Genomic DNA, 26,677 nt, shown 5'->3' with positions numbered 1-26,677 from the left:
TATACCTTAAATCTCTAGTGTATGGTTTCGTTCTACTCTCCTGCCTGATCACATTCTCTCCCTTTTTTTTTCTTTTTTTGTTAAATCCTCTTCTCTTTTTTCAAACAACTTCTTATCAATTCCTTTTATAAATTTTTTTATAATTTTCATCATTACAGTCATATTCCACCCCTTCATCATATCAACCCTTATTCTTGTACATACATAAGTTTTTCTTCCTTTAAAATTTTGGGACGAACTACCTTCTAACAAACCAAAATACACCCAAAATCTAGTGTGTGGCACTGATCTATGTATCAGCCTGATCATATTTAATCATATTCTGTTTTGTTTGTTTTGTTTTGTTCTGTTTTTTTTTTCTGTTTTTATCTTTTTCTTTTTCTTTTTTTTTTTCTTTTTCTTTCTTTTTCTTTCCCTTTCTTTTCCCCCGGCTTCAGGTCTTTTCTGATTTGTTTAGAGCATATTTTCTGGGAATGTTGTTACCCTGTTAGCATTTTGTTCTCTCATTAATCTCTTCTCATCTGGACAGAATGACAAGATGGAAAAAATCACCTCAACAACAAGAACAAGAGGTAGTACCGACTGCCAGGGACCTACTCAATACGGACATTAGTACGATGTCAGATCTAGAGTTCAGAATCATCACTTTAAAGATACTAGCTGGGCTTGAAAAAGATATGGAAGTTATTAAAGAAACCCTTTCTAGAGAAATAAAAGAACTAAAAACTAACCAAGTAGAAATCAAAAAGGTTATTAATGAGGTGCAATCAAAAATGGGGGCGCTAACTGCTAGGATAAATGAGGCAGAAGGAAGAATCAGTGGTATAGAAGATAAAATGATGGAAAATAAAGAAGCTGAGAAAAAGAGAGATAAACAACTACTGGATCACGAGGGCAGGATTCGAGAGATAAGCGATGCCATAAGACGAAACAACATTAGAATAATTGGGATTCCAGAAGAAGGAGAGAGGGGGGCAGAAGGTATAATGGAGCAAATTATAGCAGAGAACTTCCCTAATGTGGGGAAGGAAACAGGCATCAAATCCAGGAGGCACAGAGAACCCCTCTCAAAATCAATAAAAATAGGTCAACACCCCGACATCTAATAGTAAAACTTACGAGTCTCACAGAAAAAGAGAAAATCCTGAAAGCAGCTCGGGAGAAGAGATATGTAACCTACAAGGGTAGAAACATTAGATTGGCAACAGACCTATCCACAGAGACCTGGCAGGCCAGAAAGGACTGGCTGGATATATTCAGAGCACTAAATGAGAAAAATATGCAGCCAAGAATACTATATCCAGCTAGGCGGTCATTGAAAATAGAAGGAGAGAGAAAAAGTTTCCAGGACAAACAAAAACTGAAGGAATTTGCAAACACAAAACCAGCCCTACAAGAAATCTTGAAAGGGGTCCTCTAAGCAAAGAGAGAGCCTAAAAGCAACATAGACCAGAAAGGAACACAAACAATAAACAGTAACAGTCACCATACAGGCAATACAATGGCACTAAGTTCCTATCTTTGAATAGTTATCCTGAATGTAAATGGGCTAAATGCCCGAATCAAAAGACACAGGCTATCAGATTGGGTTAAAAAACAAGACCCATCAATATGCTGTCTCCAAGAGACTCATTTGAGAGCCAAAGACACCGCCAGATTGAAAGTAAGGGGGTGGAAAACCATTTAACATGTTAATGGACACCAAAAGAAAGCTGGTGTGGCAATCCTTATATCAGACAAATTAGATTTTAAACCAAAGACTGTAATAAGAGATGAGGAAGGACATTATATCCTACTTAAAGGGTCTATCCAACAAGAAGATCTAACAATTGTAAATATCCATGCCCCTAACATGGGAGCAGCCAATTATATAAGGCAATTAATAACAAAACCAAAGAAACATATTGACAACAATACAATAATAGTGGGGGACTTTACACCCTCCTCACTGAAATGGACAGATCATCTAAGCAAAAGATCAACAAGGAAATAAAGACTTTAAATGACACACTAGATCAAATGGACTTCACAGACATATTCAGAACATTCCATCCCAAAGCAACAGAAGACACATTCTTCTCTAGTGCCCATGGAACATTCTCCAGAATCGATCACATCCTAGGTCATAAATCAGGTCTCACCGGTACCAAAAGACTGGGATCATTCCCTGCCTATTTTCAGAACACAATGCTTTGAAACTAGAACTCAATCACAAGAGGAAAGTGGGAAAGAACTCAAATACATGGAGGCTAAAGAGCATCCTACTAAGGAATAAATGGGTCAACCAGGAAATTAAAGAAGAATTAAAAAAATTCATGGAAACCAATGAAAATGAAAACACAACTATTCAAAATCTTTGGGATGCAGCAAAGGCAGTCCCAAGAGGCAAGGATATAGCAATACAAGCCTTTCTCAAGAAACAAGAAAGGTCTCAAGTACACAACCTAACCCTCCACCTAAAGGAGCTGGAGAAAGAACAGCAAATAAAGCCTAAACCCAGCAGGAGAAGAGAAATCATAAAGATCCAAGCAGAAATCAATGAAATACAAACTAAAAGAACAGTAGAACAGATCAACGAAACTAGGAGCTGGTTCTTTGAAAAAATTAACAAGATTGATAAACCCCTGGCCAGACTTATCAAAAGGAAATAGAAATGACCCAAATCAACAAAATCATGAATGAAAGAGGAGAGATCACAACCAACACCAAAGAAATACAAACAATTATAAGAACGTATTATGAGCAACTCTATGCCAGCAAATTAGATAACCTGGAAGAAATGGATGCATTCCTAGAGATGTATCAACTACCAAAACTGAACTAGGAAGAAATAGAAAACCTCAACAGACCTATAAGCACTAAGGAAATTGAAGCAGTCATCAAAAATCTCCCAAAAAACAAAAGCCCAGGGCCAGATGGCTTCCCAGGGGAATTCTACCAAACATTTCAAGAAGAATGAATACCTATTCTTCTGAAACTGTTCCAAAAAATAGAAATGGAAGGAAAACTTCCAAACTCATTTTATGAGGCCAGCATTACCTTGATCCCAAAACCAGACAAAGACCCCATCAAAAAGGAGAACTACAGACCAATATCCCTGATGAACATGGATGCAAAAATTCTCACCAAAATACTAGCCAATAGGATCCAACAGTACATTAAAAGGATTATTCACCACAACCAAGTGGGATTTATCCCTGGGCTGCAAGGTTGGTTCAACATCCGCAAATCAATCAATGTGATACAATACATTAACAAAAAAAAGAACAAGAGGGGCGCCTGGGTGGCTCAGTTGTTAAGTGTCTGCCTTCGGCGCAGGTCATGATCCCAGGTTCCTGGGATTGAGCCCCGCATCGGGATCCCTGCACCACGGGAAGCCTGCTTCTCCCTCTCCCACTCCCCCCGCTTGAGTTCCCTCTCTCGCTGTGTCTCTCTCTGTCAAATAAATAAAATCTTAAAAAAAAAAAAAGAAAGAAAGAAAGAACAAGAACATATGACCCTATCAAGAGATGCAGAAAAAGCATTTGACAAAGTACAGCATCCTTTCTTGATCAAAACTCTTCAGAGTATAGGCATAGAGGGTACATACCTCAATATCATAAAAGCCATCTATGAAAAACTTACAGCGAATATCATTCTCAATGGGGAAAAACTGAGAGCCTTCCCCCTAAGGTCAGGAACGCGGCAGGGATGTCCACTATCATCACTGCTATTCAACATAGTATTGGAAGTCCTAGCCACAGCAATCAGACAACAAAAAGAAATCAAAGGCATCCAAATCGGCAAAGAAGAGGTCAAACTCTCACTCTTTGCAGATGATATGATACTTTATGTGGAAAACCCCAAAGACTCCACCCCAAAACTGCTAGAACTCATACAGGAATTCAGTCAAGTGGCAGGATATAAAATCAATGCACAGAAATCAGTGGCATTCCTATACACCAACAACAAGACAGAAGAAAGAGAAATTAAGGAGTCGATCCTATTTACAATTGCACCCAAAACCATAAGATACCTAGGCATAAATCTAACCAAAGAGGCAAAGGATCTGTACTCAGAAAACTATAAAATACTCATGAAAGAAACTGAGGAAGACACAAAGAAATGGAAAAATGTTCCATGCTCATGGATTGGAAGAACAAATATTGTGAAGATGTCAATGCTACCTAGAGCAATCTACACATTCAATGCAATCCCCATCAAAACACCATCCACTTTTTTCAAAGAAATGGAACAAATCATCCTAAAATTTGTATGGAACCAGAAAAGACCGCGCATAGTCAGAGGAATGTTGAAAAAGAAAAGCAAAGCTGGCAGCATCACAATTCTGGACTTCCAGCTCTATTACAAAGCTGTCATCATCAAGACAGTATGGTACTGGCACAAAAACAGACACATAGATCAATGGAACAGAATAGAGAGCCCAGAAATGGACCCTCAACTCTATGGTCAACTCATCTTTGACAAAGCAGGAAAGAATGTCCAGTGGAAAAAAGACAGTCTCTTCAACAAGTGGTGTTGGGAAAACTGGATAGCCACATGCAGAAGAATGAAACTGGACCATTTCCTTACACCACACACAAAAATAGACTCCAAATGGTTGAAAGACCTCAATATGAGACAGGAGTCCATCCAAATCCTAAAGGAGAACACAGGCAGCAACCTCTTTGACCTCAGCTGCAGCAACTTCTTCCTAGAAACATCGCCAAAGGCAAGGGAAGCAAGGGCAAAAATGAACTATTGGGACTTCATCAAGATAAAAAGCTTTTGCAAAGCAAAGGAAACCATCAACAAAACCAAAAGACAACCGACAGAATGGGAGAAGATATTTGCAAATGACATATCAGATTAAGGGGTAGTATCCAAAATCTATAAAGAACTTATCACACTCAACACTCAAAGAACAAAGAATCCAATCAAGAAATGGGCAGAAGACATGAACAGACATTTTTCCAAAGAAGACATCCAAATGGCCAACAGACACATGAAAAAGAGCTCAATATCGCTCGGCATCAGGGAAATCCAAATCAAAACCTCAGTGAGATACCATCTCACACCAGTCAGAATGGCCAAAATTAACAAGTCAGGAAACGACAGATGTTCGCGGGGATGTGGAGAAAGGGGAACCCTCCTACACTGTTGGTGGGAATGCAAGCTGGTGCAGCCACTCTGGAAAACAGTATGGAGGTTCCTTAAAAAGTTGAAAATAGAGCTACCATATGATCCAGCAATTGCACTAGTGGGTATTTACCCCAAAGATACAGAAGTAGGGATCCGAAGGGGTACGTGCACCCCGATGTTTATAGCAGCAATGTCCACAATAGCCAAACTGTGGAAAGAGCCAAGATGTCCATCGACAGATGAATGGATGAAGAAGAAGTGGTATATATATATACAATGGAATATTATGCAGCCATCAAAAGGAATGAGATCTTGCCATTTGCAACGACGTGGATGGAAATGGAGGGTATTATGCTGAGCGAAATAAGTCAAAAAGAGAAAGACATGGATCATATGACCTCACTGATATGAGGAATTCTTAATCTCAGGAAACAAACTGAGGGTTGCTGGAGTGGGGGGTGGGGTGGGAGGGATGGGGTGACTGGGTGATAGACACTGGGCAGGGTATGTGCTCTAGTAAGCACTGTGAATTGTGCAAGACTGTTGAATCTCAGATCTCTACCTCTGAAACAAATAATGCAATATATGTTAAGGAAAAAAAAAGAAGATAGAGGGAGGGGAAGAATGAAGGGGGGAATTCAGAGGGGTGGATAAACCATGAGAGACAATGGACTCTGAGAAACAAACTGAGGGTTCTAGAGGGGAGGGGGGTGGGAGGATGGGTTAGCCTGGTGATGGGTATTGAGGAGGGCACATTCTGCATGGAGCACTGGGTGTTATGCACAAACAATGAATCATGGAACACTACATCTAAAGCTAATGATGTAATGCATGGGGATTAACATAACAATAAAAAAAGAAAAGAAAAAAGAAACTTAGGGAAGCCAACAGTCCACCTCCCATAAAAAATGAGATCTGAAACAAATTAAAAAAAAAAAAACACATAAGAAAGGGCTTGTTTGTGATAGTCTCCAACTCAGTTACCTAGATAGAGATTGTGCTTCTGTCTTACTGTGACATCAAAACTCAATCCTTGTACTTGATTCTGTCAATAAAAGCTAAATTTCTCTGCTTGAAAATTGACCTTGGTCATCTATCTAGTGTCCTGTAGTATTGCTCATGCCTTGTCTTTGCTTATACAACTTGGATTTCAATTACAGATCATTGTTAAAATATTATATCAGATCAAAGATAATTTAAAAAAATAAAATAAACAAATATCAGAAGTACTTGGGAATAAACACACATAATTACATCCCAATTTATAAAAGACAAAGATAATGTTGGGGAAAAGTAAATAAGTTATTTAATATTGGATCTTTGCATCTCTAATGGTGATAAACATTCTATACTACTGAATACTTCTATTAGAACAATTTTAAAAATTAATATAAAAATGTAGGAAGAAAAATAATTATAAATCTTGCTGGTTTTTTTTTAAAGATTTTATTTATTTATTTGACAGAGAGAGACACAGCGAGAGAGGGAACACAAGCAGGAGGAGTGGGAGAGGGAGAAGCAGGCTTCCCGCCAAGCAGGGAGCCCGATGAGGGGCTAAATCCCAGGACCCCGGGATCATGACCTGAGCCGAAAACAGACGCTTAACGACTGAGCCACCCAGGTGCCCAAATCTTGCTGTTTTCTGACATCTCTATAGCAATATGCTTTTCATATTTGTTTAAGCACTAATTATTACTAACTCTATCTTGGCCCAAGACACTATTATTTTTGAGAATACTTTATGTGTAGGAATTGCCACTGAAAAGCTATCTTTTATAGCCCAGTCCCCATATTTTACCCCAAAATCCATTTAAAAAAGTATAGAAAAACACTGAAATATTTACAGTTCTCATCTCAGATTACAAACTTTTATCTAATATCCTTTAAACCAGGGATTCTGAAAGGGTAGTCTAGAGAGCCCTGGTGTTCCTTGCCATCCTTTTGAGGGGTCTTCAAGGGCAAAACAATTCCATAATATAATAAGATGATATTTACTTTTCCCACTCCCATTTGTTTAAGAGTGTAGGGTGACAATTTCCTAAAGATCCATGATGTGTGATCATTTTTTGTAATGAAATATTTCAGCATATCAAAGAACTTAGTGACTAATATATTCCAAATGACTGGTGCATGATGTTAAAAAATCATGCAGGACTGGGGCACCTGGGTGGCTCAGTTCGTTAACCATCTGACTTTAGCTCAGGTCATGATCTCGGGGTCCTGGGATCGAGCCCTGCATTGGGCTCCCTGCTTAGCCTGGGAACCTGCTTCTCCCTCTCCCTCTGCCCCAACCCTGCTCCTGCTCTCTCACGTGTTCCACTTCCTGTCAAATAAGTAAGTAAAATCTTGAAAAATATCATGCAGGATAAAAGATCCAATCAAATTGTAAGATTGACAAGTGCATTTTAACAAAACATAATGAAAATGTTTTTTTTTTTTTTAATTTTAATACGGTTTCAGATTTCCCATTGCAATTACCTTTAAGAAACTACCAGTTGATAAGTTTTGGTGCAGCATCTAAAAATAACATTCCCTATTATCAAAAAAGGCTACTAAGTACCCCTTTCTCTTACAACTACAGATATATGGTTGGCTAAATTTATTTCATATATTTCAAGAAAAAGAACGTATTATAGAAGATTGAATGCAGAAGCCGGTATGAGAATCTGGCTGAAAAATCACCATATTTTATTCAAGTATTTTATTTATAAGTAACAGGTTTAGTACTATTATATTTAAATTAATTAGTAAACTACTGTAAAATGTCACAATTAACATTTTTAATCTGGTTGATCAATATGTATAGCCCACATAAATACAAGTTCCATGGGAGTCCCCAATAATTTTAGGAATGAAAAAGAGGTCTTGAGGCTGAAAAGGTTGAGAACTGCTACTTAATTTTTTTTTTTTAAGATTTATGTATTTATTTTAGACGAGGAGAGAGAGCAAGAGAGAGAATCTCAAGCAGACTCTGCACTGAGCGCAGAGTCTGACTAGGGCTCCATCCCACGAACCTGAGATCATGACCTCAGTGAAATCAAAAGTCTGTCCCTTAAGTGACTGCACCACCCAAGTACCCCATGAGCTGCGAGTTTAAATAAAACGTAACTGTTACACAAATCAGACGCAAAAGAATTTCAGTGGTGCATATCAGCCCCTTAATGTGGCTATTTCTCATTCACTTAATACAATTTTTTATATAAAAATACACATATTTTTAATGTGTTTGTGTCTCTTTCTCTCAAAAAGATCTTCAAAAATGACCTGTATTCCTTATTTGCTTGTATTGCAGAAACTCAGGTTTCTAAACAACTGAGCGGCATTCAATTTCAAATTTCCAGCTCCACAGATTTTTATCTCCCTGAGAAGTATGCTCTTTGATCTTACTCATCTGGGTAATTATTTACTCTCCATACCAGCTGTTTACTGCAGGTTTTACATTATGCACACTTCTTCAACCACTCACCAGTCAAGAACTAAAGAACGCAGTAGCAGGTGGAAATGGTCAGAAACACAACCCTATGTAAAAAGGCCACTGCCTTTTTACATAGCAAAACCTATGTTACTTTGGATACTGCACGAGAAACAGCATTTTCTTTCCCTATTAGCTTCACAGCATCTGCAAAGCATACAGTTGTTAACTTTTTTACCACTCATCTCTTCTCTATAAATTTTAGAATCTACTGGAGAGAAGAATCAGAGGTAGTAAGCTCTTTTATAGGAATATTTGACTTGATGTCTAGGGATTCATAATAATGAATATTTAGTGCTTTGTGACTGCAAGTGAAGGCAAAATCTAATATAATCGGCTAGATTACTGTTCTGGAGAATAATGACTTTAGATTTTTTTGTGTGTGAATTTGATCACATAGACTGTGTATTTCAATAACTGTCCCCTGTAATTTTAGGTCAGCTAATGGGATACTATATAAATTGCTACCAAGTATAAATACTCAAGTTTAAAGTGACACTAAAAATTTGATGATTGTTCAATGAATACAGAAGTACAAATGCTGTGAAGGCAAATGAAACTTCTAAAGAAATATTATAGGAATAAAAACTAAATTAACTAGTTAAGGAACTACTATGAGTATTTGAAGGATACAAAGGACATAAAGAAAGAGATTGAATAAAAGTACTTTAACATGATTTTAGAGGCAAGAAAGAGGTGAAAAATTCATGAAAATTGGACAGCCAAATTTAATAATCAACCACCAGCAAGCTCCTTCAAGTAACATTTTACTTGTCAATTGGTCAAATTCAATCCTTATTGCTATTGTTTTCCCTCCAGGAGAAGTGGGATATAAACTAACAAAATATTAAAATTTTGAGTATCTGAGTCCTACTAGTATTCATTACATTAGGATCCCAAACACTTTTACTATATTTTTCTTTATTTTTTTAAAAGATTTTATTTTTTGACATAGAGAGAGAGACAGCGAGAGAGGAACACAAGCAGGGAGAGTGGCAAAGGGAGGGAGAAGCAGGCTTCCCACTGAGCAGGGAGCCCGATGCAGGACTTGATCTCAGGACCCTGGGATCATGACCTGAGCTGAAGGCAGACGCTTAACTGACTGAGCCACCCAGGTGACCCATTTTTATTATATTTAACCAGGAAACTGCATTCTTCTTTAGAGACCGGAGACACCAGAGGCCAGTGAACCCCAAAGTCCAGATCTGGGCATCCGGCTTTCAGTGTCAGCATGGTTCACTCTCTGACATACCCCTGAAGTTATATCCACCCAGAGGAGGGTTTAGTAAACAAGAAATAGATTGGGAGAAATGCATGACCAGAAAATGGCCAAATATACAGAAGTGATCATTATCTAATAGTGATGACAATGATTTTGTTTAAATCATTTACCCCAAAACCCCTGCTTTATTATTATTAAACAAGAAATAGATTGGGAGAAATGCATGACTAGAAAATGGCCAAATATACAGAAGTGATCATTATCTAATAGTGATGATAATGATTTTGTTTAAATCATTTACCCCAAAACCCTGCTTTATTATTATTTAAATCATTTACCCCCAAACCCCTGCTTTATTTATTATTTTATTTATTATTATTATTGGTATTAAAATAAATAATAAATTTAATAAATCTTTGAAGATTTCCTAAGATAACGTTTTGTATAAATCTATTAGATCTGGACTATACAAAGTCTTAAAATTCAACAGTAAAAGCCAAACAAAATGAGCCCAAACCATAAGTGGGCATCTCACCATAGCAGATGTGGGAAGATGGCAGTACTGTTAGCCATTAGGAGAAGATGTGTATCATGCACATTTAGGAGCGTGGTTACAATGAAAGAATCAGCACTGTGGGTGCTGGTGCAGATGCAGAAGAACCATGCACTCACACATTGTGATGGGCTGCGTCAGGTCACACAGCAGCTCTGGAGGACGCTTTGGCCACATGTTACAAAACTAAACATGGAACTGCTACGTCACCCAGGAGTTGTGTTCCTGGAATTTATCCCCTGGAATGAAAACTTGTGTTCCCATGAGCACCTGCACACAGGTGTCCCCACTGTAGCTTTACACCTAACCTTCAAAATGGAGAACCACCCAGGTGTCCTGCCACAGGTGGATGGCTATGCAGCTACGGTAAACCCACAGCATGGAGTACAAGCCCACAAGAGAAAGGGACATGCTCCTGCTACTGGGAAAGACCCTCGCAGGACGGAACACAAGCCCAGAGCCCCTGAGCCCTCCTGCCCACTGAGCCCCCACCTTGGCCTAGATGGACCTGAACAAACACTGGTGTCGTTTCTAGCAGCTCAAGGCTGCAACCCTGGGATGACCCTAGACTCCCTTAAATGCATGGCTGAGAAAACTGAAGGCCTGGTGAAGAATTTAACGTTCGTTCCAACCTAGTCTTACTGAAATGAGGGCCCATGTCTCCCAGTCTCTCTGGGAAGGTGGAAGCCCAACCTAGATAAGCCCCAGAGAACCACCCAGATGGCTTGCACAGGGACTGAAGCTTGGAGCTTTTTGTAATTTTTCATTTCCCTGACTGTACTTATGACCCCCATTCCTTCATTCTCCCTTTAAAATACCCAGCCACTCCCATACAAATTGGAGTTCAGTTCCAAGAGATTTTCTTCCCTACTGCAATGATACATTACTGATTAAAATCTCTCTGCACCATTTTAACTGGTGTCAGATTTATTTATCTTTGACAAGGCACATACCAGCCTGAATCAATCTCCAGAGAATTATGCTGAGTGAAAAAAAGTCAATCCCAATTATACTGTATAATTGCAAACAAACATTCTTGAGATGACATTAGAAATGGGGAACAGATGAATCGTTTCCAGGGGTTAAGGACAGGATAGGTGTGGGTGTGGGGGGAGGGAAGAGACCTTTGTGCTGATAGAATTGTCAGCATCCTCACTGTATCAATGTCAATATTCTGGCTCTGATATTGTACTACATTGATGCAAGATGTTATCATTGGTAAAAAGTGGGCAAAGGGGACACCAGATCTTTTTGTATTATTTCTCATAACTTTATATGAATTTGTAATTAACTCAAAGTAAAGAAAAATTAAAATATCTTTATGGTAATTAGAAATCTTATCAGGCTATATGTTTAAAAATTGCAAGAGATCTCCAAAAGGAAATATCCTTGACTTATTTTTATGGATGCCAAAGAGATGATTTCCTTATTGTACGTGTTTTAAAATTTCCCAACGTTCCAGGATGAAAAACTTTTTTAAAAAAGATTTTATTAATTTATTTATTTGAGAGAGAGAGATCATGAGCAGGGGGAGGGGCAGAGACAGAGGGAGAAGGAGACTCCCTACTGAGCAGGGAGCCCAATGCGGGGCTCTATCCGAGGACCCTGAGGTCATGACCTGAGCCAAAGGCAGACGCTTAACTGACTGAGCCACCCAGGTGTCCCTCAGTATGAAAAACTTTAAAAAAAACTATTGTCATACTCAAAAGCTTTTACTGTAAATATCAAGCGGCTTGTTTTTTGTTACCTAATATCTAAGCATATGATGTATATTATCTGCTCTTGAAGAGGTGGTATAGCTGAAAAAAAGTTTAAAAAGATGCATGATACTGTTACTTACATTCTCTGAACTTCCTTAAATGAATCAGTAATGATGGGCGCCTGGGTGGCTCAGTTGGTTAAGCGACTGCCTTCGGCTCAGGTCATGATCCTGGAGTCCCTGGATCGAGTCCCGCATTGGGCTCCCTGCTCGGCAGGGAGTCTGCTTCTCCCTCTGACCCTCCTCCCTCTCATGCTCTCTGTCTCTCATTCTCTCTCTCAAAATAAATAACAAAAATCTTTTAAAAAAAATAAATAAATAAAATAAATCAGTAATGCATGGGATAAATGCACCTAGGTTATAAGGTATTTCCTTCAGGATAAAACATGTTTGTAAGAACACACACTGCTCTGTGGTAAAACTAAAAAATTAGGGGTTATAGGTATTATTTAACAATGAGTTTTATTCAGGGTGCCTGGGTGGCTCAGTTGTTAGGTGTCTGCCTTCGGCTTGGGTCATGATCCCAGGGTCCTGGGATCGAGCCCTGAGTTGGGCTCCCTGCTCTACAGGAAGCCTGCTTCTCCCTCTCCCACTCCCCTGCTTATGTTCTTGCTCTCGCTATCTCTCTCTCTGTCAAATAAATAAATAAAATCTTTAAAAAAAATGAGTTTTATTCATTTGAAAATGAAATTCAAACGAGGATTCTATTATTCTATTATGTCAAAATCATTAGCTAAAGAACAAGAACACAAAAAAATCATTCTTATTTTTGGAAGAGATCATGGTATTTCCAACCTACTGAAATAATTCTCTATAGCATTTTGCTAACTGGCTCACCAGTGAGCATTCCAAATGGTTGAGAATGACACTTCACTCTACAATCTATTCACATCGATTGCAATCTAGAAGGGCTGTATAACTGAGAAAGGGATATACCTCTCTAACTTCTCTCCTCTCTTCTTTTTCTTTATAAGGTTTTATTTTTAAGTAATCTCTACACACAACGTGGGGCTTGAACTCACAACCCCGAGATCAAGAGTCCCATGCTCTACCCACTGAGCCATCCAGGTGCCCCTGTTCTCTATTTTTAAATCAACCCACCAGAGGAACTCAGAGAGGATTGCAACGGTATAACACTTAAGCCTCCATGAAGTTATAGACTTTCAGTTATTACTCTATCATTTCTCAATTACAACTGCAACTTTTAATTCTTATTAAATAAATCTTATTAGCAATGTTATTAGAATTCAAGTGCAACTGAAAAATTAGGAAGCTTAAGGATTTAAATTTGAGTGAGCAAAAATTCAGAGTCCTGCAGAGTTACTATTCCAGAATGACAGATGCTGAAATTATAATTTTCCAAACAAGTTGGATTTGTACCTTCTTAATGATGCATTAAGTCTCTAGATGACATAAATCATTTGATATAATGATGTAACACAGCAATTTTCATTAAGTAGAGATACAAAAATCTGTTTTATCTTCAAATCTCACATTAATAGTTTATAAAAGCGGTCAAAACTACATTTTCTTTAGACATCTGTCTTTTTTGGCCCCCAAAAGGTTTTATCAATCTGCCTTTCACCATATTCATTTATTTATCCCAAGGATAATTTCTAAGCTCATAATATCTTATTTGTATTTTATTTAATCTTTGATAGACAAGTGATTTGATCACAGACCTGGAAGAGTCTATAAATTTATACCCTGTTTTCAATAAGGTGCTACTGCTAAGAAAGATAATTTAATAAAAATCTCCTTGGAACTTTAACATTTGTATATATTGTAAAATGCTTGAAATAATGGGCATAAGTCTTCAAGTCCAAGTAAATGCCAATCTTGAAATTTTGGCTATTTTCAATATTCCATCAACTTTTCATAATTTAATATTTTTGACAATTACATTATAAAAAATTCTGATTTGTCGAGGAGACTCTCCTTTCCCCATAGTGTATTCTTGTCCCCCTTGTCAAAGACCAGTGGACTATATATATGTGGATTTTTTATCTGGGCTCTCTATTCTCTTTCATCTCTATGTGTGTCTTTAAGCCAATAACAATGTTTTGATTACTGAAGATTTATAATGTATTCTGAAATCAAGAATGACATTTCCAGCTTGTTTCTTTCTTAAGATTGTTTTGGCTATTCTGGGTATTTTGTGGTCCCATGTCAATTTTGAGATGGCTCTTTCTATTTATGAAAAATGTGTCATTGGGATTTTGATGTGCATCGTATTGAATCTGTAGATGTTTTGAGTAGTTTGGATTTTAACAATATTTAGTCTTCTAATCCAAGAACATGGGATGTCTTTCCATTTACTTGTGTCTGCTTTAATTTCTTTCATCAGTTTTTTATAGTTTTCAGTATACAAATTTTTCACTTCCTTGATTAAGTTTATACGTATTTTTAAAAGTTTTTTGTTTATTTAAGTCATCTCTATACCCAATGTGGGGGCTGAACTCACAACCCTGAGATGAAGAGTCACACACTCTCCTGACTGAACCAGCCAGATGCCCCATTCCTAACAATTTTATTCTTTTGATGATATTATAAATGAGATTGCTTTGGGCACTTGAGTGGCTCAGTCGTTAAGCGTCTGCTTTAGGCTCAGGTCATGATTCCAGGTCCTGGGATCGAGCCCCACATCGGGCTCCCTGCTCAGCAGGAAGCCTGCTTCTCCCTCTGCTCCCACTGCTTGTGCTCTCACTCTCTGTCAAATAAATAAATAAAATCTTTAAAAAATGAGATTGTTTACTTAATTGTGTTTTCAGATGGTTCATTGTTAGTATATAGAAATGCAACTGATTTGTGTATGTTTATTTGTATTCTGCATCTTTATTTATTAGTTCTAGCAGTTTCTTCTAAAGAACTAGCAGTGTTCTTCAGAATTTTGTACATATAGCATAAGTCATCTGCTAAAAGAGGTAATTTTACTTCTTCTTTTCTGATTTAGATTCATTTTATTCCTTTTCGCTTGCCTAACTCTTCTGGCTAGGACCTCCGGTACTATATTGAATAGAAGTATTGAGAGCGGTTGTCCTTGTCTTGTTCCTAATTCTAGAGGGAAAGCTTTCAATTTTTTACCATTAAGTAGAATTTTAATTGTGGACTAGTCATACATAGCCTTTATTATTTTGAAGTACATTCTCTATATACGTAGTTTGTGGAGTGTTTTTCTATCATAAGAGGGCACTGAATTTTGTCAAATGCCTTTTCTGCATCTGTTGAGGTGATCCTGTGACGTCTGTCATTCTGTTCATGTGGTGCATCACATTGATTGATTTGTAGATGTTAACACATTCTTGCATCCCAGGGGCAAATTTCACTCAGTTGTGGTACATGATCCTTTTAATGTACCATGAAAGCCCATTTGTTAGTATTTTATTGAGGATGTTTGCATCTATATTCATCAGGGATTATTGGAATGTAATTTTCTTTTCTTGAAGTGTCTTTGGTTTTGGTTCAGGGTAATACTGTCCATATAGTGAGTTTGGAAGTGTTCCCTTCTCTTCTATTTTTTTTTTTTTGGAAGTGTTTGTTGAACAACTGGCTCTCCATATGCAAAAACAAAGAAAGAAAAAATGAAAAAGAAAGAAATTGGACACCTGCCTCACAACACATACAAAAATCAACTCAAAATGGGTTGAAGACTTAAATATAAGATCCCAAACCATAAAACTCCTAGGAGAAAGCCTCTTGATATTGATTTGTTAATGATTTCTTGGATGTGACAACAAAAGCATAGTCAACAAAAGCATGAATAGACAAGTGAGAGTACATCGAACTAAAAGATTCTACAGAGCAAAGGAAGTAATCAACAGAATGAAAAAGCAACCTATGAAATGGAGGAAAATATATGCAAACCATATACCTGATGAAGGGTTAATTTCCAAAATATATTAAGAAACTCCTAAGTCAGAGGAAGGGAGCAAGATGGCGGAGGAGTAGGAGACCTGGATTTCGTCTCCTCTCAGGAATTCAGCTGGATAGGGATCAAACCATTCTGAACACCTACAAACTCAACAGGAGATCGAAGAAAAGAAGAGCAACAACTCTCTCATCAGAAAAGCGACCACTTTCTGGAAGGTAGGACCTGCGGAGAAGTGAATGCGAGGCGACATTCGGGAGGATAGACGGCGGGGGAGGGGCCTCCGGCGGCCGCTTCTGGCAAGTGATAGAGCCGCGGAGCACAAAATCGGAACTTTTAAAAGACTGCTCCACCGAGGGACGTCACTCTGGTGGCTAAGCGGGGGCTGGAACCCTCCGGGACAGTGTGGTCTCAGGACCCTCGGGGTCACAGAAAGACCGGGGGTGCCTGAGTGTGGCAGAGCTCCCAGGTAACGGAGCAGGGAAGCCGGCTGCAGAGGTGGAGCCCAGGTGCGGGCTCTCAGCTCGGGGTTGCCATAAACTGTGATCCACGGCACAGTCGGGCCCCTGCTCCTCCAGCAGGGACCCAACAAGCGGCAGATCAGGGGAGACTCACCTTCCTCCCCCAGGAGGAGCCTCACGGGAGTACACCGCAGGAATCTGCTGGGTTTGGAGACTCCACCCAGGGTCGGGTGCCAGAGATAGAAACGCGCGGTCACAGGCCGGGTGAGCATGGAGTGCGGCTGGAGACTGGGGAGACGGGAGTGACTGACGGCTTTTCTCTGGGGGCTCACTGAGAAGCGGGGCCCCGAGTTCTCGGCTCTTCCGGGGCGGAGATTGGGAGGCCGCCATTTTCACTCTCCACCTCAAAAGCTGTACGGAAAGCTCACAGGGAACAAAAGCCCCGGAGAGCAAACCTGGGCAGATTATTTAGCCGGGAGGGGGCAAGGGCAGCACAATTCCGCCTCTGACAGAGACATTTGGAAACCACGGCAAAAGGCCCCTCCCCAGAAGATCAGCGAGAACAGCCAGCCAAGGCCAAGTTTACCGATCAATGAGAACGGCAGAACCCCAGCGCTAGGGGACTACTGCACATAGAATTCATGGCTTTTTACCATAATTCTTTAGTATTTCAAAGTTAATTTTTTTTTAACTGTCTTTTTTTCTTTTTTTTTCTTTTTGAATTTTTCTTTTTCCGTTTTTCAACCATCTTATCAATCCTTTTTTTTAAAAAAAAACATTTTTATTTTTCATTTTTAGAGTAACATTCTATCCCTTCATAGTAGTTACCCATATTTTTGGCTTATATATATAAGTTGTTCTCTCTTTAAAATTTTGAGGTAGTTTCTTCTAACAGATTAAAATATACCCTAAATCTCTAGTATATGGTGTTTTCTATTCCCCTGCCTGATCACATCCTCTCCCTTTTTTTTTCTTTTTTTAAATCCTCTTCTTTCTTTTTTCAAACAACTTCTTATCAATTCGTTTTATAAAATTTTTTATAATTTCCATCTTTACAATCATATTCCATCCCTTCATCATATCAACCCTTATTTTGGTACATATATAAGTTTTTCTTTCTTTAAAATTTTGGGAGGCACTTTCTTCTAAAAGACCAAAATACACCCCAAATCTAGTGTGTGGAACTGATCTATATACCAGCCTGATCATATTTGATCACATTCTGTTTTTGTTGTTGTTGTTGTTGTTGTTTTGTTTTGTTTGTTTTTGTTTTTATCTTTATCTTTTTCTTTTTTTTCTTTTTCTTTTTTCTCTCTTTCCCTTTCTTTTCCCACTGCTTCAAGTCTTTTCTGATTTGTTTAGAGTATATTTTCTGGGGACGTTGTTACTCTGCTAGCATTTTGTTCTCTCATTAATCTATTCTCCTCTGCACAAAATGACAAGACGGAAAAAATCACCTCAACAAAAAGAACAAGAGGTAGTACCGACTGCCAGGGACCTACTCAATACGGACATTAGTACGATGTCAGATCTAGAGTTCAGAATCATCACTTTAAAGATACTAGCTGGGCTTGAAAAAAATATGGAAGTTATTAGAGAAACCCTTTCTGGAGAAGTAAAAGAACTAAAATCCAACCAAGTAGAAATCAAAAAGGCTATTAATGAGGTGCAATCAAAAATGGGGGTGCTAACTGCTAGAATAAATGAGGCAGAAGAGAGAATCAGTAATATAGAAGATAAAATGATGGAAAATAAAGAAGCTGAGAAAAAGAGAGATAAACAACTACTGGATCACGAGGGCAGAATTCGAGAGATAAACGATACCATAAGACGAAACAACATTAGAATAATTGGGATCCCAGAAGAAGAAGAAAGAGAGAGAGGGGCAGAAGGTATAATGGAGCAAATTATAGCAGAGAACTTCCCTAAATTGGGAAAGGAAACAGGCATGAAAATCCAGGAAGCACAGAGAACCCCTCTCAAAATGAATAAAAATAGGTCAACACCCTGACATCTAATAGTAAAACTTACGAGTCTCAGAGACAAAGAGAAAATCCTGAAAGCAGCTCGGGAGAAGAGATATGTAACCTACAAGGGTAGAAACATTAGATTGGCAACAGACCTATCCACAGAAACCTGGCAGGCCAGAAAGGACTGGCAGGATATATTCAGAGCACTAAATGAGAAAAATATGCAGCCAAGAATACTCTATCCAGCTAGGCTGTCATTGAAAATTGAAGGAGAGATAAAAAGCTTCCAGGACAAACAAAAACTAAATGAATTTGCAAACACAAAACCAGCCCTACAGGAAATCTTGAAAGGGGTCCTCTAAGCAAAGAGAGAGCCTAAAAGCAACATAGACCAGAAAGGAACACAAACAATATACGGTAACAGTCACCTTACAGGCAATACAGTGGCACTAAATTCCTATCTTTCAATAGATACCCTGAATGTAAATGGGCTAAATGCCCCAATCAAAAGACACAGGCTATCAGACTGGATTAAAAAACAAGACCCATCGATATGCTGTCTGCAAGAGACTGATTTTAGAACCAAAGACACCCCCAGATTGAAAGTGAGGGGGTGGAAAAACATTTACCATACTAATGGACACCAAAAGAAAGCTGGGGCGGCAATCCTTATATCAGACAAATTAGATTTTAAACCAAAGACTGTAATAAGAGATGAGGAAGGACACTATATCATACTTAAAGGATCTATCCAACAAGAAGATCTAACAATTGTAAATATCTATGCCCCAAACATGGGAGCAGCCAATTATATAAGGCAATTAATAACAAAAGCAAAGAAACACATTGACAAGAATACAATAATAGTGGGGGATTTAACACCCCCCTCACTGAAATGGGCAGATCATCTAAGCAAAAGATCAACAAGGAAATAAAGACTTTAAATGACACACCGGACCAAATGGACTTTACAGACATATTCAGAACATTCCACCCCAAAGCAACGAAATACACATTCTTCTCTAGTGCCCATGGAACATTCTCCAGAATAGATCATATCCTAGGTCATAAATCAGGTCTCAACCGGTACCAAAAGATTGGAATCATTCCCTGCCTATTTTCAGAACACAATGCTTTGTAACTAGAACTCAATCACAAGAGGAAAGTTGGAAAGAACTCAAATACATGGAGGCTAAAGAGCATCCTACTGAAGAATGAATGGGTCAACCAGGAAATTAAAGAAGAATTTAAAAAATACATGGAAACCAATGAAAATGAAAACACAACTATTCAAAATCTTTGGGATGCAGTAAAGGCAGTCCTAAGAGGAAAGTATATAGCAATACAAGCCTTTCTCAAGAAGCAAGAAAGGTCTCAAGTACACAACCTAACCCTACACCTAAAGGAGCTAGAGAAAGAACAGCAAATAAAGCCTAAACCCAGCAGGAGAAGAGAAATCATAAAGATCCAAGCAGAAATCAATGAAATAGAAACTAAAAGAACAGTAGAACAGATCAACGAAACTAGGAGCTGGTTCTTTGAAAGAATTAACAAGATTGATAAACCGTGGCCAGACTTATCAAAAAGAGAAGAGAAATGACCCTAATCAACAAAATCATGAATGAAAGAGGAGAGATCACAACCAACACCAAAGAAATACAAACAATTATAAGAACATATTATGAGCAACTCTATGCCAGCAAATTAGATAACCTAGAAGAAATGGATGCATTCCTAGAGATATATCAACTACCAAAACTGAACCAGGATGAAATAGAAAACCTGAAAAGACCTATAACCACTAAGGAAATTGAAGCAGTCATCAAAAATCTCCCAACAAACAAAAGCCCAGGGCCAGATGGCTTCCCAGGGGATTTCTACCAAACATTTCAAGAAGAATTAATACCTATTCCTCTGAAACTGTTCCAAAAAATAGAAATGGAAGGAAAACTTCCAAACTCATTTTATGAGGCCAGCATTACCTTGATCCCAAAACCAGACAAAGACCCCATCAAAAAGGAGAATTACAGACCAATATCCCTGATGAACATGGATGCAAAAATTCTCACCAAAATACTAGCCCATAGGATCCAACAGTACATTAAAAGGATTATTCACCATGACCAAGTGGGATTTATTCCTGGGCTGCAAGGTTGGTTCAACATCCGCAAATCAATCAATGTGATACAATACATTAACAAAAGAAAGAACAAGAATCATATGATCCTCTCAATAGATGCAGAAAAAGCTTTTGACAAAGTACAGCATCCTTTCTTGATCAAAACTCTTCAGAGTATAGGAATAGAGGGTACATACCTCAATATCATAAAAGCCATCTATGAAAAACCCACAGCAAATATCATTCTCAATGGGGAAAAACTGAGAGCTTTCCCCCTAAGGTCAGGAATGCGGCAGGGATGTCCACTATCACCACTGCTATTCAACATAGTATTGGAAGCCCTAGCCACAGCAATCAGACAACAAAAAGAAATCAAAGGCATCCAAATTGGCAAAGAAGAAGTCAAACTCTCACTCTTTGCAGATGATATGATACTTTATGTGGATAACCCAAATGACTCCACCCCAAAACTGCTAGAACTCATCCAGGAATTCAGTAAGGTGGCAGGATATAAAATCAATGCACAGAAATCAGTGGCATTCCTATACACCAACAACAAGACAGAAGAAAGAGAAATTAAGGAGTCGATCCCATTTACAATTTCACCCAACACCATAAGATACCTAGGAATAAATCTAACCAAAGAGACAAAGGATCTGTACTCAGAAAACTATAAAATACTCATGAAAGAAATTGAGGAAGACACAAAGAAATGGAAAAACGTTCCATGCTCATGGATTGGAAGAACAAATATTGTGAAGATGTCAATGCTACCTAGAGCAATCTACGCATTCAATGCAATCCCCATCAAAATACCATCCACTTTTTTCAAAGAAATGGAACAAATAATCCTAAAATTTGTATGGAACCAGAAAAGACCCCGCATAACCAGAGGAATGTTGAAAAAGAAAAGCGAAGCCAGAGGCATCACAATTCCGGACTTCCAGCTCTATTACAAAGCTGTCATCATCAAGACAGCATGGTACTGGTACAGACCCATAGATCAATGGAACAGAATAGAGAGCCCAGAAATGGACCCTCAACTCTATGGTCAACTCATCTTTGACAAAGCAGGAAAGAATGTCCAATGGAACAAAGACAGTCTCTTCAACAAATGGTGTTGGGAAAATTGGATAGCCACATGCAGAAGAATGAAACTGGACCATTTCCTTACACCACACACAAAAATAGACTCCAAATGGTTGAAAGACCTCAATGTGAGACAGGAGTCCATCCAAATCCTAAAGGAGAACACAGGCAGCAACCTCTTTGACCTCAGCTGAAGCAACTTCTTCCTAGACACATCGCTAAAGGCAAGGGAAGCAAGGGCAAAAACGAACTATTGGGACTTCATCAAGATAAAAAGCTTTTGCACAGCAATGGAAACAGTCAACAAAACCAAAAGACAACCAACAGAATGGGAGAAGATATTTGCAAATGACATATCAGATAAAGGGCTAGTATCCAAAATCTATAAAGAACTCATCACACTCAACACCCAAAGAACAAAGAATCCAATCAAGAAATGGGCAGAAGACATGAACAGACATTTTTCCAAAAAAGACATCCAAATGGCCAACAGACACATGAAAAAGTGCTCAATATCGCTCGGCATCAGGGAAATCCAAATCAAAACCTCAATGAGATACCACCTCACACCAGTCAGAATGGCTAAAATGAACAAGTCAGGAAACGACAGATGTTGGCGGGGATGCGGAGAAAGGGGAACCCTCCTACACTGTTGGTGGGAATGCAATCTGGTGCAGCCACTCTGGAAAACTGTATGGAGGTTCCTCAAAAAGTTGAAAATAGAGCTACCATATGATCCAGCAATTGCACTACTGGGTATTTACCCCAAAGATACAAAAGTAGGCATCCAAAGGGGTACGTGCACCCCGATGTTTATAGCAGCAATGTCCACAATAGCCAAACTGTGGAAAGAGCCAAGATGTCCATCGACAGATGAATGGATCAAGAAGAAGTGGTATATATATACAATGGAATATTATGCAGCCCTCAAAAGGAATGAGATCTTGCCATTTGCAACGACGTGGATGGAACTGGAGGGTATTATGTTGAGCGAAATAAGTCAAACAGAGAAAGACATGGATCATATGATCTCACTGATATGAGGAATTCTTAATCTCAGGAAACAAACTGAGGGTTGCTGGAGTGGGGGGTGGGGTGGGAAGGATGGGGTGACTGGGTGATAGACACTGGGGAGGGTATGTGCGCTGGTAAGCGCTGTGAATTGTGCAAGACTGTTGAATCTCAGATCTGTACCTCTGAAACAAATAATGCAATATATGTTAAGAAAAAAAAAAGAAGAAGAAGAAGGTAGCGGGAGGGGAAGAATGAAGCGGGGGAAATCGGAGGGGTAGATGAACCATGAGAGACGATGGACTCTGAAAAACAAACAGGGTTCTAGAGGGGAGGGGGGTGGGAGGATGGGTTAGCCTGGTGGTGGGTATTGAGGAGGGCACATTCTGCATGGAGCACTGGGTGTTATGCACAAACAATGAATCATGGAACACTTCATCTAAAACTAATGATGTAATGTATGGGGATTAACATGAGAATAAAAAAAATTAAAAAAAAAAAAGAAACTCCTAAGTCAACAGTAAAAACAAAACAAAACAAAGAGCCAAATAACTTCATTTGAAAAATGGGCAAAGAACCTAGACCTTTCTACAAATAAAACATACAAATGGCCAATGGGTGTATTAAAAGATGCTCAACATCAGTAATTATCAGGAAAATGTAAATCAGAACTACAATGAGGGATCACCTCGCACCTGTTAGGATGACTATTATAAAAGAAAAAGATAACAAGTGTTCATGAGGATGGGAGAATTTGGGACCATTGTACATTATTAGTGGGAATGTAAAATGGTGCAGTGGTTATTGAAAACAGTCTAGAGGTTCTCCAAAAAATTACAAAATAGAACTAGCATATGATCCAGCAATTCCACTTTTGGGGATATATGCAAAAGAATTAAAATCAGAATCTTAAGAGAGATCTGTTCCTGTGCTCACTGAAGCAATATTTGCAATAGCCAAGAAATACAAACTATTGTTTATAGTAAATTACATGTTGAAATGATAATACTTTGGATATTTTAATGATATGTATATGTATAAATAATTTTCATCTTACTGTAGGATAGTGAGCTCCACGTGTGTCTTCTAACACCTCACCAACCAATGAGCCCTTTGGAGTCACTGACCACAGCTAAATTACTGTTCCCAAAGCACTATGCCTGGCCCATAGCAGAGTCTCTAAAAAGGCTGCTGAAGTAGTTTCTCATTAACCTCACTCTTAATAGAACAAAATAAATCTAAACACCCATCAGAGCCATGAGTTAAGTTCCATTAAACAACTTTTAACATATCTTTAAGCCAGTATCCTTAAAAAAATTAAACTCAAAATTTGTATTGAACCACATACTTCATTTAAGTAGTTATTTCTTGTCGAATGTCTCTCCTTGTGCTGGACTGTGCATATTAACTCCTACCACCACGTTAATATACCACATGGTGTGTGTGTATATATATCTATATAATTCTTGGTATAGATTTGAGGTAACTGTTCACCCAAAGAGGAAGAATGTAATGCAGGACTCTGAAGTGTACAGTAGACTGAATTTGGAGAAATATTTAGAATGAAATAGAAAGAGGTGACCGTAAAACACATTTGATCTGGCGATGTGAAATTATACAACAGAAATAAAATAATAATGTAAGTGGATACTGTAAATATCTCAGAATTCTGCTAGACAAATCACATGTGCAGAAATATTTGTATTAGAAACTGTGCAACCAACTATCATAGCTATGAACTATATGTGAAGATATGTTTCACTTCCTAGGTATGTTACTCTCATAATTTTCATATTTGAAAAGTCATTAGGTAGATAAATGATGGAGTATAATCATTTATTCAAACTGAGGCTTACATATCTTAAAACTAAACTGTTTACTTCTCATGCTGAAGTCATATGTTACCAAAATACACACTGTAGTATCACTCAATTTAAAAAATATTTTGGCTCATAGGGGCACCTGAGTGGCTCAGTCAGTGAGTGTCTGCCTTCGGCTCAGGTCATGATCTCAGAGTCCTGGGATCGAGTTCCACGTTGGGCTCCCTGCTCAGTGGGGAGTCTGCTTCTCCTTCTGCCTCTCACTTGTTCTCTCTCTCTCTCTCAAATAAATAAAATCTTTAAAAATATATTTTGGCTCATAAAAATCTCTGCCTTTAGTATCCATATATTTTCTTTTGTAAATTGAAAGAACTTTTATTCATGGAGTTTTAAGCAATGTCAAAACCTATCTAAACTTCCCAAACCTCCAAAAATATAAACTTTGCTATTGGGTGATTAATATATTTTTTACTGAAATGAAATACATTCAGAAATATAGTAGGTTCTTTTAAAGTACTTTCATAGGATGGAATCAAAGTAACTCCAAAATCTGTCTTTATAATTTCACTATTCATCACTGTAGAAATATGGTAGAATCAGTATCATGTGGCAGCAAGGGGCAAAAGCAGGCCAGGCGCACAGGCAGGAGCTGAGACCTTCAGCACTTGTGTGATTGACAGCATCCAGCAAAACAGTTAATCATCCTGACAAGACGCTATTTCATGAAAATGAGTTGTTAGATTGAGAGCTGTCAGGATCAATACTGTGAATTTTAAACATATAGTCAACCTAATTCTGTGTGCAATTTGTTTAAAATTATTTCCTTTATTTTTATATATTTGGTGTCCTTCATTTAACAATATTACTGGGTGATAATAAACGGTTCTGAGTTGGCATATGTTTGTGCTGCTAACAGACAAGGCTATGACTGCACTCTAATTAGCTACTTAATCTCCCTAAGACAATCAATATAATTATAATGTATTCATTCGGTGTTATCAAAATCAGCATTATTATGAAATTCAAGACACATTTATCTGTGTGTCCAATGTCTAGAAAACAGGATATGCTCAATAAATCTTTGTAGATTTCATGGATGACAAACCTCAAAATAGTTATTAGCATCTTTAACCAAATACTCCCACAGTAATTTATTCTGACCTGTTATTTAAGGCTTTGGAATATGATAATTAATATTTGCCTTCGCTTCCTGAATATCTGGCAAGATCCCCTGTCAATGGCTTTCCTTCGCACAGCATCCTATATGCTCTAAAACACAGAATCATGCTTAGATACAAGTGCTCTGCATCTAGCGGTGTTTAAGCATCTTGCCCAGAAACGTATCTTTCCACTGCTGTTAATATTGATTCAGGGTCTTTGACAGACTAACGCACTCAACCAACATAATCAGGTTTGTAATCTATACTCTTGATTGTGTCATTCAGACCTGTCACTAAAGTTTTTCAAACTTACAGTTTTCTAATTAAAGAGATTCATAGAGTACCCTTGTAGAATTAAAAAGAAAGGACTTGAAACTTCTCAAATGAGGTATTAGGCAACAGAAGTAATTCAAAGGCAGTAGATATCGCTAAAAATCTTCCATAATGATTCCCAGGCTCTATTTCTATAGGCAGTTTCATGAAGTGGCAAGACAAATTTTCAACAGTTGTCTGTACGTTATCTGTCTAGTTTATTATATATAAAAAAGAAAGACACCCCCTCCCCCACAAGCATAATTTATATTACTAGACATGTTTTCATGTCTATCCATTTGATCATGATTTGTTTTCACTTTGGTTGAGTCAAAGTTTGAGCTAGATAGCAACTTTTTTAAGTTAAAAATTGCAGCACGAAGCAATCAAAGATAGAACGGACTAATTTTAAAGATGATATTGATTTATAGGTACATGGTATATAGGTGTATTAGCCTTCTAGAGCAGACAAATTGGGTGGATGAGAACCCAACTGAATGCCCTACAGTTCTGGGGTCTAGAAGTCCAAGATCAGGTGTTTGTCAGGGTTCGCCCCTTCTGAGATCTGGAGTGGATTAGCTTCTGGCGGTATGCTAACAACCTTTGGTGTTCCTTGTCTTGTAGATGATGAATCACACGGATCTCTGCCTTTACCTTCACATGGATTTCCCCTGTGTAAGGGTCTGTGCCCAGATTTCCCTTTTTATGAGAACACCAGGGTGGCGCCTGGGTGGCTCAGT

Source organism: Neomonachus schauinslandi, chromosome 6 (genome assembly GCF_002201575.2).
Source record: "Neomonachus schauinslandi chromosome 6, ASM220157v2, whole genome shotgun sequence".
In the NCBI taxonomy this organism is placed as follows: Eukaryota; Metazoa; Chordata; class Mammalia; order Carnivora; family Phocidae; genus Neomonachus; species Neomonachus schauinslandi.
Note: the sequence above shows the minus strand (reverse complement) of the source record.